This window comes from Eupeodes corollae, chromosome 1 (assembly GCF_945859685.1).
Source record: "Eupeodes corollae chromosome 1, idEupCoro1.1, whole genome shotgun sequence".
Lineage (NCBI taxonomy): Eukaryota > Metazoa > Arthropoda > Insecta > Diptera > Syrphidae > Eupeodes > Eupeodes corollae.
The window spans coordinates 127387020-127396313 of NC_079147.1; the positions used below are offsets into that span (position 1 = coordinate 127387020).

Sequence of the window (9294 nt, forward strand, 5' to 3'; positions counted from 1 at the left end):
AAACCAGGAAGTCTACATGTTAAATGATTCAAATTATTTATTTTTATCACAAAAAAGAATACAATATTATTATTAATGACTTAATTAATGTAAAATTGAATATGGATATAAGCTAAACAAATTGTTTTTATTCATATGCTCATCCTTGCCAACAAAAAGGAGACATTTAACATTTTGAACTAATAGATAGCAATGGTCAGTGATGATAGTGCTGATGCTCTAACCGAAGTATTGAAATTGGCCATCGTTTTTAACAGTATCCACTGAAATAACATTATTCAGATATGTCTTTAGTTTAAAAATTATTATTATTATTATTGTTATTATTATTATTATTATTATTATTATTATTATTATTATTATTATTATTATTATTATTATTATTATTATTATTATTATTATTATTATTATTATTATTATTATTATTATTATTATTATTATTATTATTATTATTATTATTATTATTATTATTATTATTATTATTATTATTATTATTATTATTATTATTATTATTATTATTATTATTATTATTATTATTATTATTATTATTATTATTATTATTATTATTATTATTATTATTATTATTATTATTATTATTATTATTATTATTATTATTATTATTATTATTATTATTATTATTATTATTATTATTATTATTATTATTATTATTATTATTATTATTATTATTATTATTATTATTATTATTATTATTATTATTATTATTATTATTATTATTATTATTATTATTATTATTATTATTATTATTATTATTATTATTATTATTATTATTATTATTATTATTATTATTATTATTATTATTATTATTATTATTATTATTATTATTATTATTATTATTATTATTATTATTATTATTATTATTATTATTATTATTATTATTATTATTATTATTATTATTATTATTATTATTATTATTATTATTATTATTATTATTATTATTATTATTATTATTATTATTATTATTATTATTATTATTATTATTATTATTATTATTATTATTATTATTATTATTATTATTATTATTATTATTATTATTATTATTATTATTATTATTATTATTATTATTATTATTATTATTATTATTATTATTATTATTATTATTATTATTATTATTATTATTATTATTATTATTATTATTATTATTATTATTATTATTATTATTATTATTATTATTATTATTATTATTATTATTATTATTATTATTATTATTATTATTATTATTATTATTATTATTATTATTATTATTATTATTATTATTATTATTATTATTATTATTATTATTATTATTATTATTATTATTATTATTATTATTATTATTATTATTATTATTATTATTATTATTATTATTATTATTATTATTATTATTATTATTATTATTATTATTATTATTATTATTATTATTATTATTATTATTATTATTATTATTATTATTATTATTATTATTATTGTTATTATTATTATTATTATTATTATTATGATTATTATTATTATTATTATTATTATTATTATTATTATTATTATTATTATTATTATTATTATTATTATTATTATTATTATTATTATTATTATTATTATTATTATTATTATTGAGTTAAGCGTTTGCACTATCTCTACATCTCGTAGGATACGATTCACCTGCCTATAAGGCTAGGCTCTGATGAGCATCCGGGCATAAGGCCAAACATTTCATCGTTGTTCATTGTTGTTCTTCATCTTAGATTGAGGAATTCCCTAACAATCCTGCAGCTATCTAGTATGACAGCTCTTTGCATGTCATATATTAACTTTTTTGGAATGTCTAGATTTTTAAGAGCGGTAATTGTAGATTCAGGCACCAATCCAGTGGTAGAAAGAATGACGGGTATAGTTGTCACACTGTCTGCTCTCCATAGATCTTTCAACTCATTACCCAGGGCCACGTACTTTTGAATCTTCGTAATGTAGGTTGAATCCATATTGTTGTTATTTACAACTGCAAAGTCAACAAATATTATTTTCTTTTGTCGTTTACTGTGGATGACAATATCAGGTCTGTTATTTTGGATGCTGGTGTCAGTCAGGACCGTCCTATCCCAGTACACGATATAATCTCTGCTTTCTGTAACCGAATCAGGAGTGTACTTAAAATACGGGGTGTAGTTTGGAGATCTTGTCATTAGTTCATATTTTTTGAGAAGCTCCTGATGAACAATTTTACCCATGTTATCATGCCTCCGTTTGTACGAGTTACTAGCTAGGTTGGCACAGTCAGCAAGAATATGCTGTATTGTTTCATGTACAGCTCCACAACGTCGGCAGTTATCTGTTTGGATGGTTAGATCGTTCACGATATATTTCAGGTAGTTTCTTGTTGGTATGCCTTGGTCTTGGATGGCTATCATGAATCCTTCTGTTTCTGGATATAACTTTCCAAATCGAAGCCAGGAATTCGACATTTCTTTGTTGACATTTGTTCCTTCGAGTTCGTTTGGGTGTCTACCATGCAGGGGTTTTCTTTGCCAGTTGAGGTACAAATCCTCGGGTGTATTTGGGACTTCATTGAGTCTGTGTTGCATGTTAGCTGGTGTGAAATTGTCATCAGCGTTGATGATAGCTTTGTGGAGAGAGCTGGTTTCAGCTTTTCGGGAAAAATATTCAAAAAGATTTTGGTTTTGTTCCTCTTCCTCCTTTAGATCTTGGTAGGGTAATCCTTTCGATTGCAGCTTGGGGTGGTGTTGGCGGTATTTTGTCATAAGCGCCCTTAATTTCCTTTCCAGGTTTTCAGGTTTTCTAAGTCTGTTCTACTCCATTTGATTATGCCTGCTGAATATGTTATTAGAGGAACTGCAAATGTGTTGATTGCCATAACCACGTTTCTAGCGTTCAAAGATGTTCGTAGAATTTGTTCCAAACGGCTTTCGAATTATGAAGCTATGCTGGTTTTGATGTTAGCATGTTTAATCATTTTTGACTGTTCCATACCGAGGTATTTGTAGACATCATCTTCTTCCATTGATTCAATTGTATCATTAAAGGTCGTAGTATAATCGACACCTTTTTACATCTTTCCCCTTACGATATTTACTGTTTTGCATTTTTGTATACCAAACTCCATTTTTATATCGTTCGAGAACTGTTCAACTATTTGGAGTAATTGCGTTAAGCTGTTGGGTGTGCTGGCATACAATTTAATGTCATCCATATACATAAGATGAGTAAGTCTTTCCTTATGAATATTATTTCTTACTTCAAAACCGTGCTTACTCTTATTTAAAAGAGAAGATAAAGGATTCAGAGCAAGACAGAACCATAATGGACTTAGACTATCTCCTTGGAAGATACCTCTTGTGATTTTTATACTGCAAGATGTTATTGTCCCTATGCGAAGCTTTGTAGACCAATTCGACATTACTGTCTTGCAGAATCGTATAATCTGTGCGTCTATTTTGTAGGTTTTTAAGATACGTAGTAGCCAGCTATGCGGGACCATATCAAAGGCTTTTTTATAGTCGATGTACGCTGCATATAGATTTCGTTGCTTAGTACATGCTTGGCTAGTGACTACTGCATCTATGGCTAGCTGTTCTTTGCATCCAAGCGAGTCTTTCCTGCAACCCTTTTGTTGTTCAGCAAGTATATTGTTGTCGTTGCAGTGCCTGGTGATTAATTCAGCAACACAGGATGTAGACAATTTATACAATGTGTTGAGGCACGTTATTGGTCTGAATTTAGCTGGATCTTGAGTATTGTCCTCTTTGGGAATCAAGTACGTTATTCCTTCACATAAGTACGTAGGTATTTTTGCAGGATCCTGTATAAAAATATTAATTTCACGTCTGATTATTTCGTGAAGTCCGTCTAAAGCTTTTAGCCAGTAGTTGTGCAGCCCATCTGTGCCTGCTGCTTTCCAGTTATGTAGCCTTTTAAGTACATTTTGAAAAACCTCAGATGTGATGTAGTTGTTTTCCATCGGGGTTATTTCTGTTGTTGATAAATCATTTTCTTGCAATAAGGCTGAAGCTTCGTTGTGTTCGGTGCTTTTAGACCATATTCCACTCCAAAAGTTTTCCAATTCATCTTGTTTTGGAAGGACTTTTAATTCTTTGCACTTTCCTTTACATTTACTGTAGAACTGTCGTTGTGAATTGCTGAATAACTTATTGTCCTCTCTTCTTTGTTTGGATTTCCTGTATCGTCGGATTCGTTTGGCATACAAACCAATCTTTTGCTTTACCGTGTCCAGTGCTGCAGTTATTGTATGGTTCGTTTCGTTGTACGGTGCATGGGTTGCATACTTTCTTTTTATTTTCAAGGCTTTTCGTCGAAGTTTGGGATTCGGGCTTCTAGTAAAAGATGTTAATATGCCTGCATGTCTTCGAAGTAATTCAACCCTATTCTTAAGTCTCTTCAGCCATGGCGGATCAGAGACTTCGCTTTTTGGAGTTTGTAGTCCTGACACTGCTGCTATCCTACCTCCGTTTGCCTTGATAATTGCATGTGCACTACAGTAAAGGAAAAGTTCCAACTGTTTGAAGGTTGTAATTTCATCAGTGTATCTTGGGAGGATCAATTTGTTCATTAAATCGACTTTGATTTTTAGTTGTTCATTCAGTTGTTGTTTCGGGAGTTTTGGTCTTAAGGGAGGCTCTATTGATGCATATTTTGTAATTGCAGTTTAAAATTCTCGTAGAAGATATTGTACGTTGGGTTCGTCATTCACTATGAGAGCTGTAGGCCAGTTGTTGAGTTCTAAAAGCTGGTCGTTTTCTGCCTCAATTGCCAAGATGGTAGCATTATTGCTATCTTCTTGGTTTTCAATTGATTGTTCATTTGCAACTTCTTGCATTATGGATTCAACTAATGGCGGTGCTAGAAGTCTTCTCCTTATAATTGCTAATCTACGATCTGCAATATTTTGCTCCGTTACATGTGACAAGTTAGGGTATTCATCCACAAACATTCTGTGTAAGCGTTCTCTGTAGCCAGATGTTGAAGTCTCGCAACGGGTGGTACGGAAATAAGCTTTAATAATGAATTGATTCATTTCATTGCTCCATTGAATTCTCCGTCTTGGTAACCCTGCTAGAGTGGTCAATGCTTGTGGAAACGTTGAAACACTTGGAGCAGGTTAGGTGGCTTGATGTTCATTTTCCCTTAAACGCGTTTGTGGGTTAGATGTTGTGTTTCTGGTCGCTGGCGACTCATCTCTTTGGAGAGAAAAGCCCTCGCCGGTAGCCGCGGTCTCTACCGACGTTTGAGTGTCTATCCCCACTCTGTTGTAATCATTGTATTCGTTGTTTTCCATGTTTATAATTTTCTCTGTGCATAAGCACAGGTTTTTGCATTTTATTCAATGCTTGTATAAGAAAGGCCACCTCTAACATGAGGATCAGACGCCTACCAGGGAGCCGCCCATTATGGGACAAAGGCTTCTGGCTTTCAGTTCCTAGTTTTTTGGTCCGCCCCGGGTATTTCATTTCCCCGGTACCAATCATATCTGACAGGCGTTCCCCTATCCGCCATCTGGGGAGGCGTCTGGTAGCAGAAACTAGGAAAACTGTCCCAGATTATTGTTATTATTATTATTATTATTATTATTATTATTATTATTATTATTATTATTATTATTATTATTATTATTATTATTATTATTATTATTATTATTATTATTATTATTATTATTATTATTATTATTATTATTATTATTATTATTATTATTATTATTATTATTATTATTATTATTATTATTATTATTATTATTATTATTATTATTATTATTATTATTATTATTATTATTATTATTATTATTATTATTATTATTATTATTATTATTATTAACTATTATTATTATTATTATTATTATTATTATTATTATTATTATTATTATTATTATTATTATTATTATTATTATTATTATTATTATTATTATTATTATTATTATTATTATTATTATTATTATTATTATTATTATTATTATTATTATTATTATTATTATTACTATTATTATTATTATTATTATTATTATTATTATTATTATTATTATTATTATTATTATTATTATTATTATTATTATTATTATTATTATTATTATTATTATTATTATTATTATTATTATTATTATTATTATTATTATTATTATTATTATTATTATTATTATTATTATTATTATTATTATTATTATTATTATTATTATTATTATTATTATTATTATTATTATTATTATTATTATTATTATTATTATTATTATTATTATTATTATTATTATTATTATTATTATTATTATTATTATTATTATTATTATTATTATTATTATTATTATTATTATTATTATTATTATTATTATTATTATTATTATTATTATTATTATTATTATTATTATTATTATTATTATTATTATTATTATTATTATTATTATTATTATTATTATTATTATTATTATTATTATTATTATTATTATTATTATTATTATTATTATTATTATTATTATTATTATTATTATTATTATTATTATTATTATTATTATTATTATTATTATTATTATTATTATTATTATTATTATTATTATTATTATTATTATTATTATTATTATTATTATTATTATTATTATTATTATTATTATTATTATTATTATTATTATTATTATTATTATTATTATTATTATTATTATTATTATTATTATTATTATTATTATTATTATTATTATTATTATTATTATTATTATTATTATTATTATTATTATTATTATTATTATTATTATTATTATTATTATTATTATTATTATTATTATTATTATTATTATTATTATTATTATTATTATTATTATTATTATTATTATTATTATTATTATTATTATTATTATTATTATTATTATTATTATTATTATTATTATTATTATTATTATTATTATTATTATTATTATTATTATTATTATTATTATTATTATTATTATTATTATTATTATTATTATTATTATTATTATTATTATTATTATTATTATTATTATTATTATTATTATTATTATTATTATTATTATTATTATTATTATTATTATTATTATTATTATTATTATTATTATTATTATTATTATTATTATTATTATTATTATTATTATTATTATTATTATTATTATTATTATTATTATTATTATTATTATTATTATTATTATTATTATTATTATTATTATTATTATTATTATTATTATTATTATTATTATTATTATTATTATTATTATTATTATTATTATTATTATTATTATTATTATTATTATTATTATTATTATTATTATTATTATTATTATTATTATTATTATTATTATTATTATTATTATTATTATTATTATTATTATTATTATTATTATTATTATTATTATTATTATTATTATTATTATTATTATTATTATTATTATTATTATTATTATTATTATTATTATTATTATTATTATTATTATTATTATTATTATTATTATTATTATTATTATTATTATTATTATTATTATTATTATTATTATTATTATTATTATTATTATTATTATTATTATTATTATTATTATTATTATTATTATTATTATTATTATTATTATTATTATTATTATTATTATTATTATTATTATTATTATTATTATTATTATTATTATTATTTATTATTATTATTATTATTATTATTATTATTATTATTATTATTATTATTATTATTATTATTATTATTATTATTATTATTATTATTATTATTATTATTATTATTATTATTATTATTATTATTATTATTATTATTATTATTATTATATTATTATTATTATTATTATTATTATTATTATTATTATTATTATTATTATTATTATTATTATTATTATTATTATTATTATTATTATTATTATTATTATTATTATTATTATTATTATTATTATTATTATTATTATTATTATTATTATTATTATTATTATTATTATTATTATTATTATTATTATTATTATTATTATTATTATTATTATTATTATTATTATTATTATTATTATTATTATTATTATTATTATTATTATTATTATTATTATTATTATTATTATTATTATTATTATTATTATTATTATTATTATTATTATTATTATTATTATTATTATTATTATTATTATTATTATTATTATTATTATTATTATTATTATTATTATTATTATTATTATTATTATTATTATTATTATTATTATTATTATTATTATTATTATTATTATTATTATTATTATTATTATTATTATTATTATTATTATTATTATTATTATTATTATTATTATTATTATTATTATTATTATTATTATTATTATTATTTATTATTATTATTATTATTATTATTATTATTATTATTATTATTATTATTATTATTATTATTATTATTATTATTATTATTATTATTATTATTATTATTATATTATTATTATTATTATTATTATTATTATTATTATTATTATTATTATTATTATTATTATTATTATTATTATTATTATTATTATTATTATTATTATTATTATTGAGTTAAGCGTTTGCACTATCTCTACATCTCGTAGGATACGATTCACCTGCCTATAAGGCTAGGCTCTGATGAGCATCCGGGCATAAGGCCAAACATTTCATCGTTGTTCATTGTTGTTCTTCATCTTAGATTGAGGAATTCCCTAACAATCCTGCAGCTATCTAGTATGACAGCTCTTTGCATGTCATATATTAACTTTTTTGGAATGTCTAGATTTTTAAGAGCGGTAATTGTAGATTCAGGCACCAATCCAGTGGTAGAAAGAATGACGTGTATAGTTGTCACACTGTCTGCTCTCCATAGATCTTTCAACTCATTACCCAGGGCCACGTACTTTTGAATCTTCGTAATGTAGGTTGAATCCATATTGTTGTTATTTACAACTGCAAAGTCAACAAATATTATTTTCTTTTGTCGTTTACTGTGGATGACAATATCAGGTCTGTTATTTTGGATGCTGGTGTCAGTCAGGACCGTCCTATCCCAGTACACGATATAATCTCTGCTTTCTGTAACCGAATCAGGAGTGTACTTAAAATACGGGGTGTAGTTTGGAGATCTTGTCATTAGTTCATATTTTTTGAGAAGCTCCTGATGAACAATTTTACCCATGTTATCATGCCTCCGTTTGTACGAGTTACTAGCTAGGTTGGCACAGTCAGCAAGAATATGCTGTATTGTTTCATGTACAGCTCCACAACGTCGGCAGTTATCTGTTTGGATGGTTAGATCGTTCACGATATATTTCAGGTAGTTTCTTGTTGGTATGCCTTGGTCTTG

The 9294-nt window shown here is 21.3% G+C and overlaps 1 pseudogene; it reads right to left on the reverse strand.

Annotated features, from left to right (window-relative positions):
• Positions 1-1384: 1384 nt before the first annotated feature.
• Positions 1385-8162, reverse strand: LOC129943420 (putative uncharacterized protein DDB_G0286901; annotated as a pseudogene).
• Positions 8163-9294: the final 1132 nt, after the last annotated feature.